The sequence below is a fragment of the Pleurodeles waltl genome, chromosome 5 (assembly GCF_031143425.1).
Source record: "Pleurodeles waltl isolate 20211129_DDA chromosome 5, aPleWal1.hap1.20221129, whole genome shotgun sequence".
NCBI lineage: Eukaryota > Metazoa > Chordata > Amphibia > Caudata > Salamandridae > Pleurodeles > Pleurodeles waltl.
Genome location: NC_090444.1, coordinates 345023995 through 345036291, shown reverse-complemented (window position 1 = coordinate 345036291; position 12297 = coordinate 345023995). Strand labels below are relative to the sequence as shown.

The window sequence follows — 12297 nt, the reverse complement described above, 5'->3', positions numbered from 1 at the left end:
GTGTGTGTGTGTGTGTGTGTGTATATATATATATATATATGTATATATATATATATATATATATCATAGAAAAGGTTATGGACATATTTTTACATTTCACTACTTACTAATGTCTGATGTGATGTAGTGACTCCTGATGTAGCAGGGGTTATGTGTGGATTTAATGATTCAAAATGTAGTGGTTGAGGTGTAATGACTTCTGAAGTAATTCCCATGATTCTATGGGGGTACACCATATCCAAACACTAAATGAAAGTATGTAAATATGGGAATATCCATATGTTGGTTGTCCATCAGCATCCCCCTCTTAACACTTGCAAAATGATAAATGAACATAAAACCAGAGTTCCAGTTAACAGGCAGCTACATAAAATAAAATGTTTGGGAAAAATAGAGAGAAAACTGACAGTTTATGCATGTGAGAAAAACATTACCCATTGTGGGATGCTGATATATATTGAAGATGTCATCTAACAATTTTTTGATTACCTTGGAAAATTGAGATATGGGTTCTAATCTGATTTAGCAGCATTACAAGCAATTGTGGCATTTTGGGAAGATCACCTAATTTCCATGTGGCACAGAATACAAAGTGTGTTGTTGTATGAAGCTTTTTTCATGTAGCTGTGTTTTGTAAATATGCATAATGAGAATGTACAAAAAACCCCTCTTCAGTGTGCAGAAGAGCACCAACCAGATTGCCTGTATCCATTACGTCTTTTTTTCTGAAACCTCTTCTATACGAATCACACGCAAAACATTTCTGTGTAATGTTGTGAGAGTGTTAAGTTGTAACAAAAGGTTTCTGTCTTGAGTTAACTAGTGAAAATTGTCTCAATAGACAGTCAAACCTATTTCTTGAAACCTCAAGTGAAAAACCACAGGCTTCATGAACTTGAACCATTTGCAGAATCCAAGTGGGAAAGAAATGTGCTGGACGACCCCCTACTGGAAATAGGGGAAGATTGAAAAGGTTTGCCTGTAGCTTGACCTCCTCTTTCTTGATGACTGTGGTTCCAGTAAACTCGGCCTCATGTGGAAATAATTGTGGTTTGAGTTCCTATTGATAATCATAAGAACTCCTACAGATTGCTACATCGTGAGGAGTCATGGCGGCAAAGCAGCTCCTTCTTTTGCTGCCTTTCTAAAATATTGAGATCAAAAATGTCTTCATTTCTGAAATTGTGCCTTATCAATTGAGGCAATTGCTCATTTCCTTGAAGAAGGTATTGCTAACGCGTCCCTTTCTAGCTAATTTATTCACTCTGGGACTCGTTTTAGGCCAATGAATCTTTTGACCCTGATTGAAGACACCTTAGGACGAGATAACTGATCAACATGTCAATCAATATGTCAATAACGTCATCAATAAGACTCGGAAACCACCATGACCTTTCAGTCATGAATAACCACACCAGTTTAGTAATATTTGTGTTATTTATTCCCTATTGATTACAATTCTAATAGCAAGTTTATTAGTCTCAAAACCAAGAAACACATCAACATTGTCGTAATTTGGCAACTTGAATAAGACTTCATCAAAGCAAAGATCACAAACATTAGAACATAGCACGACGTCAACATGAATTAACCCCAGCAGAGTGTTATTAGCACGTTATTCAACAAAGCATAGATTCAGTCATTTGTCTATTTGCGTCCGTTTAATGAACCCCTTAACTAACCTCGAATCAGCATTGGCATGTTGGGCTTCATGCAAAACAATTTGGCAACATCAATTTGGAAAAACCTCTAGCTAAGGTCTCTGTCAAAAGTAGCAGTTGGTACCTAGAAAGAAAAGGCAAACAGACAATCACATTTCGTCATTATATAGTTACCCTCCGTAATGGGTCAGCAGACAGAGCCAATCTTCGTCCTCAAGACATCAGTTGATTCACCATCAGCCGAGAAACACAGCAGAGTTCATCAAAGCAGGATAAAAAGGGTACTTCCCTCATAAGGAGGTAAAGTATAAACAGGCAAGGTAAGTAGGGTAAGAATGATTCAAAGAATCATACAGCAAAGTTTTAGGCAGAACGACAAAGTGTCTAGGTAACAGCAAGAATGGCTTCTCTGGAACTCCCATCCCCTTGTGTCAAATGTTTTTATCCCTTTCTTGTTGTACAGTACCTTAATTTCTAATTGGGTGAGGTTGGCGCACTATTATCTCCATCCAATGACTCTCCAGTGGTATCATCAAAATTGTCACCCCATAACAGTTCTCACGTAGATTATTGGTTCTTGTGATTGACGTCTCCATCGGGTAGAATGTCCGGTATGATTTCATACTCTTGTGGTCCTTTCGCATCCCTAGTCAGTGGTTCCATTGTCTGTACCGGTTTAGGCGACCTTGTACCTGTAACAAGTCTACACTGTTGCATTCAGCAAAAATGTTTCCTTGAGCAAGTCAAATCTCATGAGAACGGATCTACTACGGTTACATACATCCTCTAGCTTTTGGAAAAGTACGAGTAAGCGTCCTTCAGCAAGTCAGCACACTGCACGTGAGAAAAACACATTTAATATGAAACCGGGCAGCTAGGCCTCGACTCATGCTAACTAAGGCCTAATGATTTATTAGCAAATCTTTAACATATAACCCTTAATATTAGTATAAAATCATACATTAACTTCTCATTATTTCATTATTAGTCAGTTTCATTAATCATTGTATATATTGACGGCCACTCCCCGTGGGCACATTTCAAGCACACATTTAGCAAATACACACTAATACATTTTCTATGCTGCAATATTATGCGTTAATTCATAAACCTCTCATGTTAATTTTGAGTATAGGTGCTACGCTCCCTCAGTATCACAAAATGAAGACCATTCACCTGTGGCCCTCCTCTTCCGAAGCCATATTTCCCAATTTCAGATCTACTTTCTATAAGAGACTTTTCCGTCTTGCTTTCAGAGGGAACATTTCCCTCTGTGCCCAATTCGATAAAATAGTTGAGTAACTCTGCTGCCCTGCCTCCTCTGGTCGGTCCAGGATTCTCATAGGAGGACCTGCTAAATCCAATAACCTGTCTTTGCAATTAACCTAAGCTCGATCCGTGCCCTGCTTTAAGTCTTTTCTAAATCTAGTGAAAAACGTAACATGTTTGGATTGATAGAGGGAGTCTTTGACATATTATTATATAAAGAAGGACAAACGCATTCTAATCATAGTTTATTATGGGTGAGCTTAATTAGGGTTGTCCCAATTTAGCAGAAATGTACTGTGCCACATAATCTGAAAGGACCTACTCTGTTGAATTAGGATGTAATATATAAGAAGAGGGAGACTAATACAAAAACATTAGTTATTTGAAAAGAGACTTATTACATTAATTTAGAGATTTTTTCCACTTCTTCTCTGAAGGCCTACACTAGATGACATAATCTGAATGTCAATAAATCTCATTCCCATTAGCGTTGCGGTTTTACTGATCCATTAAGTCATTTTTGTTCTGTAAATGAACTACTCGTATTGGAAGGTCTGTTGTAACAGCTGTATTAGAAGCCTTTCGGTCAGAAGGCCATGAATTAATGACAGCAGATAGCAAGGAATTGTATATAACAAATAATAGGTCTATTATGATTCTATCCTTCCAAATTACCGAAATAATCATCCAAAGGCAATGGACTATTCCTCCCTACTGCTTTTTAATTGATGAGTAAGAGGGTGAGAGGGTCTCTGGGACAATATTTTTTGGATTTACACCGCTAAATTCTTAGGAATGTCTGAATTAGCCGTGCCTTGCTGATCTGATTCCCTGATAAAGGCGTTCAAGTGTCCCTAAAAATCTGTTCATCATCCTGTTTCGTAACAGGACTCCATCAAGACATGGTGACAAAATTTAAATACAGCTAGTCTTGAGAAAAATAAAAAACAGAGATTTTCCAGACTTAAAACGATTTATTGAGTAAAAACACAATTTTAATTGAAAACAAGCTATAAATAAGTGTACTAATGAGTATAATTTAGAAAGTGGAAAAAATATTTGTATATAGATATGTAACTCAAAGTCTACAGTCACCCACGCAGGAAAAGGACATGAGGAAGTGGACTGATCGCCTCCTGTGTGAAAGGTCTCTTTGACAGAGTCTTAAATTTGATGCTTAAGTGTTGCAACCAGAACAAGGGATGGAGAGGAACCAGAAACACCTCCGCAACCCACCATTCAAAGGTCCTGCAAAGAGTGCAACTCAATGGCTTGATAAAGAATAATAACTGCCACCCTCAGATGCCCTGATCCAGATTTACTAATACTTTGCACAAGGTTTGAATTACTTTTGTAACCCAAACCTGATGCAAAGTGTCATTTGGGGATTTTCTATTTCTTTTGATAATTTCCTAAAGTAAATGCAAAATTCTGCTGTGCACTACTTTGCGTTGCCTTGGAGCTTTCAATGGGGGACACATGGCAATTCCCATGTAACCAACCATGGGTTTTAATGCAAAACCCTATCTAAAAAAATTTGTAGACCGGGATGTATGCCAAAATCCTGCACCTCTTCGAGACAGGCATAACAAGGAGAAAGGGTTTTATTTCTCCTCATTTTTCTAATTTGCACGTGTGCTACATTACACAGCACACATACAAAGCAGGAAAGTGTTAAAGGATCACTTAGGATAGGTTTTGTACTGTAAAGGTCCCCTTCCAGTACAAAATATATTTCTTACAGAGTGCACAAACCCTTGCATTATGGTGCAAGGTTGCGTGCATTGGCATATGGCAACCTAAAATGCAACACCAAAGGGGGGGAAGCAAACAGTAGAAATGGCTCTGTTCTGCTCTCTCCCTTTCATGTAACACAGCACAGCAGCTTTAGTTGCTGCAATGCTTTGCATGAATTTTCCACAATTCTGAGCGACAGTTTCAGGAAAAGGCCACACTGACCATTAACGAGGCAAGTCAGCACATGCCAACAGCAATAAAGTGATGACACACCCAGTCGCTGATTATAAAGAAATGACTTCAGAACTCAACAGAAATAACTTTTGAATTGCTTTGGTGAGAATTTCTTCCTTGAAACGATAATCCGTAAAATTGACAATCATTGTTTAGGGATACTTTGCATTTGATATGCGTTGAGCGGGGACCCAATGGGCTCATATGACGGTAAGATCCATTGACACATCCTCAAGGATATAGGTTCCAGGAACTGGAGTGGGCTCTCACCATCCCCGCCCCACACAAACACACATTTTCTGCCCCTTCCTGGATCCCCACAAAATGCAGATTTGATCTTCTTGTGTAGTTCCCCAATTCATCTATTTGATTTGAGAGGCCTCTAGCTTCTTTTTGATGCTGACAGTGTCTTTGTCCCAGGTAAGAAAACAATCCTCAAGATCACATACCTTCTATTCGACTTCTTTTATTCACTCTGGTATCTGTTGTATTATCTCATCTATTTTGTCTAATCCCTGGTGCTGCACTGCTGTTTCTTGGGCCTCCATGGCCTTAAAGTCTCTGTTTTCAACCAGGATGGGTTCTAGGAGGATTTGGAATAGGCGTGTTGTAGGGTAGTTTGTATTTATTGAATTGAGGCCCTGCATGGGTAGCACAATTGAAACTATGCCCATGTCATTTTCTTATCTAGTCTGAGGTGGTGAGTGCACACTTACTGCGTCCTGCCTTTGCAGCTCATGAGCTAATTGTGACTGCTATGATTGCCTGGGGGGAGGTGAAGCTGGGACTAGTGCCAAGCGGATTGCAGGCTGAAACGGGGCCTGGGTGAGATTATGTACTTTTTCACCTGAAGGTGCCGATACGGGTGCCATTTTGTGTGTTGGAGTTAATTGATCCGTTCATTTCTCACTGCAACCTGTAAAGGTCACAGGGGCCATTTGCGGCTCACACCCATACTTTGAGCATTAATGCCCTAGTCTGATCTGACTTGTGTAAAGTCAAGAAGGTCTTGCTGGTCAAATGGGTCTCCTATCCTTTACAGTTGGCCTATTGCCGTGGCAGGAATGCCATAAAATGCATTACTGGAGGAAAATATGGGTTGCCCATAGTAGGCATTAGTGGTGAGATACGTATGGAACTTTTCTTGGCCATTTTAACCTGGTCCGACATCCCTACAGTGGCCCTTACTACTGGGGAAATGAAAACTCATGGTAGGCGAGATTTTTTGAGAAGCCATGGTATCTTCCATATGTGGATGCCAGCGATTGCTTGGTCTATAAAACACCAATGCTTTTCTGTGCATGGTCTATTTAATTCCATCATAGATCTTAACTATGACGTTTGATTGTAGAGCAGTAGATGGGGAATATCCAGGTCCCCTCTGCTATGGGCAGGTAAATATGATTCCTGGCTATGTGCTCCTTTTTGCCATCCCAAATTTAATTTTACATCAGTTGTTGAAGTTTCTTGAGTATATGTATGGGTTCCTGCAGGGGAGGGGTTTGCATTACATAGAGAATTTTTGGGAGGAAAGTCATCTTAATTGCTGCTATTCTACCCAGCCAAGCTATGGGGCCACCTCACCTGGACTGTACCTCTGACTGAGGGTTCACCAGCAGGGCCGTATAGTTACACACTGTAGTCTTTTCTATGGTAGGGTGAATTTGAATGCCTAAGTATTGAATCCTTTGGTTTGCCCATGGGAATGGGAAGAGGCTCTCTAATTTGAGTCTAGTTCCTTGGGGAATAGTGTGGTTGAATGCCTGAGAGTCTGAGGGCTTGAGTCTGTATATTTACTTTAAAGCCAGAGACCTAGCTGAAGGCCTCCAACTCTTGCAAGGAGCAGCGGCGTAGAGGAGGGTGGGGTTGAGTAATCGTAATCATTACGTCATCTGCATGAAGGGCGATTTGTGCTCTTGGTGTCCCATAGTAATGCCCTTAATATGTGGGTTCACATGCATTTGGTCGTGCTAAGGATTCCATTTAGATAACAAATGAAAGAGGGTGCAATGGGAACCCATGTCTTGTTCCCCTCGCTGTGTCAAAGGGTCTGTACAGTATGCCATTGACCTTTATAGATGCAGTGGGGCCAGAGAAACTGCACCAAATCCATTTGCGGAAGTGGATAGTTACTCCCGCCAGTGCAAGGACAAGTTGGAGGAAGGGCGAGTGTAGCCTATAAAATGCCTTCTCAGCGTTGATCAGTAACAAGAGGGCTGTGATTCGGGAGCAGTTTGTTTTATTTATGAGATGTAAAAGCTGTTTGGTGTTATTGCTACAGCTTCTCTTGGGTCTAAACTCAGTTTGATCTGGGTCTACCAGGCCTTGTATGCATGCACTCAGTCAGGAGGCTAGAATGTTTGTAAAGATTTTAGAATCTATGTTAAGGAGGAAGATAGGTCTGTTTTATAAAAGGTGCACATAAGTCCATTCTGCCCTTGTGCTTTTTCCATTTGAAGCCTTGCTATCGCTGTGATGACCTCATCCTCCCTTATGTCCAGTTCCAATGGGAGTGCGTCCTCTTCAGGCCTCGGCCACATAGTCAATGGTGTGTGCTTGGCTTAATTGTTCAGCTGAGTATAAGTCAATGTGGAAGTGTTCAAATGCTTGTACGCTGGCCATGTCATACCTGAATTTCAGTAATTCTGTGTCTATGATTTAGGACTTACAAGCAAGCAAGAGCCCTGTGTTTTTTGCCCCCCACATAGCACTTTTGTTTGGTGCATAGAAGGTCATTTTCTGCTTCATCCATATTGAGTGCTTCAAGCTGTTTCCTTGTAATCTGTTTCCTAGCCAGTGCTAGTTGTCTCCTTGCCCTATGAGAGCCTGATTGCTTGTGACTATCTTCTAATTCTTTCACCTGGCCCTCCAGTTTACCACGTTTTTCCATCCTGTCTTTGTTTATTCGAGTGGAAATAGCTATGAAAGTTCCTCACAACACTGCCTTGGGAGTGTCCCAAAGCAGCGCCTTGGATGTGACTGGTGTCTCGTTTGCACTGAGATAAGTTTGTAGAGTGTCTTTAATGTCTGTAAGGGTGGACCCATACTTTAGTAATCTGGAGTTGAGGCAACACATGCATGATAATGAGTGTGAACTCGGGATGTGTAAAGTGATTGAGATCAGTGAATAATCTGAAAGCGCAACTACTCCAATTTCAATGAAAATAATGTATTCTGGTATAGCTTTGGAGAAAGAGGTGAAATCCTTAATAGTAGGATTGTGTAGACATTACACATCCACCAAATCTGTCTCCTTCAGCTATTGAAGGCCTGTTGCTGTATAAGCCCTGGTGTGGCTCGTTCTGTGGGCTGTGCTTTCTGTGTGAGTGCTGTAGACCAAGATGAAGTCTCCCCTTATTGAGGGTATATTTTTCTAGAGTGATCAGTACCTGCCCCACAGCTTGTCTTACAAAGTTTTCCTGATGTTTATTAGGACCATAAATGGTGGCTATGGTCAGAACATGGGTATGCAATTAGAGTTGTAGGGAGAGGAGTCTGACAGTCAGTTCCACTTGCATTTGGAGCACCTGGCCTTGGAAGTGTGTTGCCAGCAGGGTGGCTGCTCCTGCTTTTTCCCCAGGCCTGAGGAAAAGTACTGTCTGTAAAACTAGAGGGATTTCCTGTGGCCTTCTAGTTTGACAGAGGAAGCGGATATCACAGTTGGAATCTTTTAGTACAGTGAGGAGTGTGAGCTGTTTTACTGGAGTGAAGTCCATGGATGCTTAGGATCTTGACCATGGGATACATTAAATATTGTTTTAGAACCTGAAGAGGATAGACAGTACAGAGTGATGAGCTTCTGATGACATGCCAGAGAGACCATTTCCTTGTATGGGCAGCAGGTGACCATAGGGTAGGAAAGTACAGAACAGATCTGGGGACAAAAAACAGTCCCTTTGGGGATCCAAATACTTTATGTAGTTGGGGTCCATGTCTCATGTGTGAGGGTGTCAATATGTGTCCTGCATGGTGGCGGACCTCCACTGCATTTTGGCCTGAAGAGTGCACAATAAAGTGGTGGACAAAGTAATACTCTGTCCAATCGTGCAAGTGAAGTGGGGGAGGGAGTCAGCCGTGACAGGCGATTTCTACAGTGCTCCATTAGGAGTGGCCTTATTCTGCACTTCACCACGCTAGTTGGAGTCTTGATCCGAGGTGGGCCTCATTGGTTGAGTTGTTGTAACTGGCCGATCTTTCTCTGCAACTCTGAGCAGCTTAAGGTTTGCTAATTTCCTTCCATGATCTGTGATGAGTACGCACTTCCTAACCTGGGTCTGGAGCCAGGCTCTGCAGCAGCATAAGTCGAGGGGATCCTTCTCTCACAGCCTCCAACCCCAGAATCACTGTCCCTCCTATAGGTAATGTACCATAAGTGTTGTGTTGTCTCACATGAAAATAAGCTGGAAGGGTTGGCTCCATTTATATCTGACTCCCTTCTCTCGGAGGGGTGTTTTGACTGGTTTCAGTGCTCTGCCACATTGTAGGTTGATGATTGACAGGTCTTGGTAAAGCCAAACTTACATCCCCTCAACGGTGATTGAGCCTCAGTGTCTCACTGTTGCCATTATGGCTTTGTTTTGATGGTAGTGGTACACACATGTCAATCTGTCTTGAGGGGTTCCTGAAGCAGCAGATGGTCAGGCCACTCAGTGTGTATGGTCAATGATGATTTCTTTCTCCACAAGGTCTAGGACTTTATAGCACAAGAGTCTAAGTACACGGTCCTCTAATTCCTTGCAATCAGCCTTGAGAGGGATGCTTTTAATTTGAATGTTGGGATCTGTTCTCTAAGTACTTCAGATGGAGTTCTGGATCTTCATTCTTATCTAGTAGCTCACACTGGTATTTGTGAAGCTCCTCCTCTTTGACATCGCTGTTCTGCTCCAGGGTGGATACCCATTGCTCAGCGTCTCCTAGTTCACACCTAATGTCTTTAAGATCAGCTGCCAACTCTTGTTTCAGCTCTGCTGTTTCATGTCATAGCATGTGGAACAGGGTTTCCATGAAGGTGTGTGAAACAAAGGTCTCATCCCCCCTCTGATCCTCCATTTCTGTGGCTCGAGGGGGTAGCGTGGAAGACGAGGCATCTTGGGTCTGACTGGCCTTCTTGGTAGCAGATTTGGAGAGCATTTTCTTAAGGGTGGTATCCTTCTTGCCACGATTAGTAGTTATGGTGGTCTGTGACCTGTTCCATAAGGCACCACAGGCAGGGAGGCACCGCTCTGCTCGGGGGTCGTGCTTGAGCGCCACACGCCATTAGGCCCGTTTATGTCAGGGGATCCTTAGAAGGGGTGTTCCAAGAATTATTTTTTCTCCCCCCAGGCTTGTTCTAGTGCAGGCGGCCCATCAGTGGCCCACCCAGCATGCTGTTGCTCTTTTGATCCCTGGCACTGGGCCCTGTCTGTGGCGTGGGGCACCGTTCTCCAGGCGCAGGGCTTCCACCACCCTTTGCTTGAAGTATTACTGTTTGTGGTGAGGACTGAAGTTTCCCAGTGTGCTTTGTCCACCTTAGTGGTTCAGGAGTCACAAGTAGGCCACAGGGGTAGACTGCATATTCTTCACTGTGTCAACTGCTGGCCCACGGTGTGGTGTGACCAGTAGTGCTTCAATGCAACCTTGTATGCTGAACGCAGGGCTGTGCCCTATTAGTGTCTGTGTTGCTAATACTGTCCAGGTCGATGCAGCACTTAAAAGCAGAGCTTGGAGGGTGAGGCCTTGTCGAAGACTCACCACAACAGACCTTGATTTTGGAAGGGCTTCGCTGCCTACACTGTGCCACAGCCTCAACCTTAGCCACTCGCTCAGCTGTTTAGTTGCTATACTGTCTGGCCCCGGGATTCTGACCTATCTGGGGGCAACTGTGACTTCAGTGGGTTGTCAATATGTTCCTTCCACAGTCCATGCTGTTCGCCATGGGAAGGAGCTCCCCTATCTGCCTGCTGTTGGTCCTGCTTGGTGAAGCTCTGTGAGATTGCTGCTAATCATGCACCATTTTGGACCCACCCCCCCCTTCTGTGCCTTTAGTGTCAAACATCAGATTAGCCTGTGCCAATAAATCATTGTGTGAAACTGTGCTCGTATAAATTAGAGGGACATAAGAGATTTGAGGCCCACTCCTTGCACAAGCTTGATGATCCAACCATCTTCACCGCTGTCACTGTTAATGTATTCACTGCATTCAGCTTATCCTTTGGGTCGATTCCCAACTTGAAATTGCATCCTCCTTGCTAACTCACTGGCCTATGTCATTCCCATTATTATTACCAAATATTGATAGGGTAGGATACAGGACTGCCATTGTGTGTCAACCACACCTTAGTCACTCCACCAGTAAAAATAAACCTTTACACAACCATGAGGATCCAGCTTAGCTTTCGTTATCACTAACGTCCTAAGAATACACACAATTCTGGAGCACGTCTCTGGCAAACACCCATAATTGTAAGTGAAATAATCTAATCTTGGAACTATTACGAGTCATGACAGTCAACTATTGATACAAACTAGGCTCTTCAGACTATTAGAGGGCAACAGACCAATCTCTTCACGTTGCTGATTTCTGTAAGTATCCAAGCCATACAGGGATAAATGACTCAAACAGCCTTGCTCTCAAACTGGAGAAACCTAATTATTAAATCATCTGGCAACATCCTTCCTGTTTATGTGCCTTTCTAATGGCTTGGAACATTGATTAAGCTGCATCCATCAGTCACCAGCACAAAAAAGCCCATGTTTCCAGTGACAACCTGTCTCAAAAGTGTTTTGGTCATCAGCCTATTAACTAATGTAATTTCTACTTTAGTCTGTTGTGTAGCTATCTGTGTTAGTTAACTTCAATCAAAAAATGTTCCTGGGTTAGAGCTTTCATTCTCCCAGGGTTGGACTATGCCAGCTCCATCTTTGTATCTCCCCACTTTCTTACCAAAAAACTTCAGACCACATAAAATAGATGCTAGAAAGGTCTGCTTATCCTATAATCTCATGATTTTACCAGCATTGTCCTTACAGGTATGTATTCAAAGCAAGCTGAAGCAGGCCCAACGTCCCTCTGTGTAGCTCACATACTCCTACACAGAAAATGTCCCAGGGATTATGTGTACGTGACATTAGAAGAACAACTTTATCTTGGGTGAAATTTACAATTTGTACACCACATAAAGTTTGTTAAAACATTTGAAGAAGATCAATGCTATAAAAACATTTTGCTGGTGGAATTCATGCAAGAAAGTGGATTTGTCTGATATTTCCTCTTGGAAAGTATGTTTATTACCTTTTAATATGTTTTGTTAAACTGTATAACCACTCTTAGATTTATAGAGATTGCAGTTTTTTTTTTTAAACCAAGCTGGATAAAATTTGTAAAAGCAGGTTTGTACAGTTTTGTCCCCTCCTACTT

At 42.2% G+C, this 12297-nt stretch overlaps 1 protein-coding gene across 1 annotated transcript in view; it reads left to right on the top strand.

The window, feature by feature from the left end:
* Window positions 1-12297, top strand: part of PCSK2 (proprotein convertase subtilisin/kexin type 2) — a 1091080-nt gene that overhangs the window by 279723 nt on the left and 799060 nt on the right. The gene's annotated exons all lie outside the window — the stretch shown is intronic.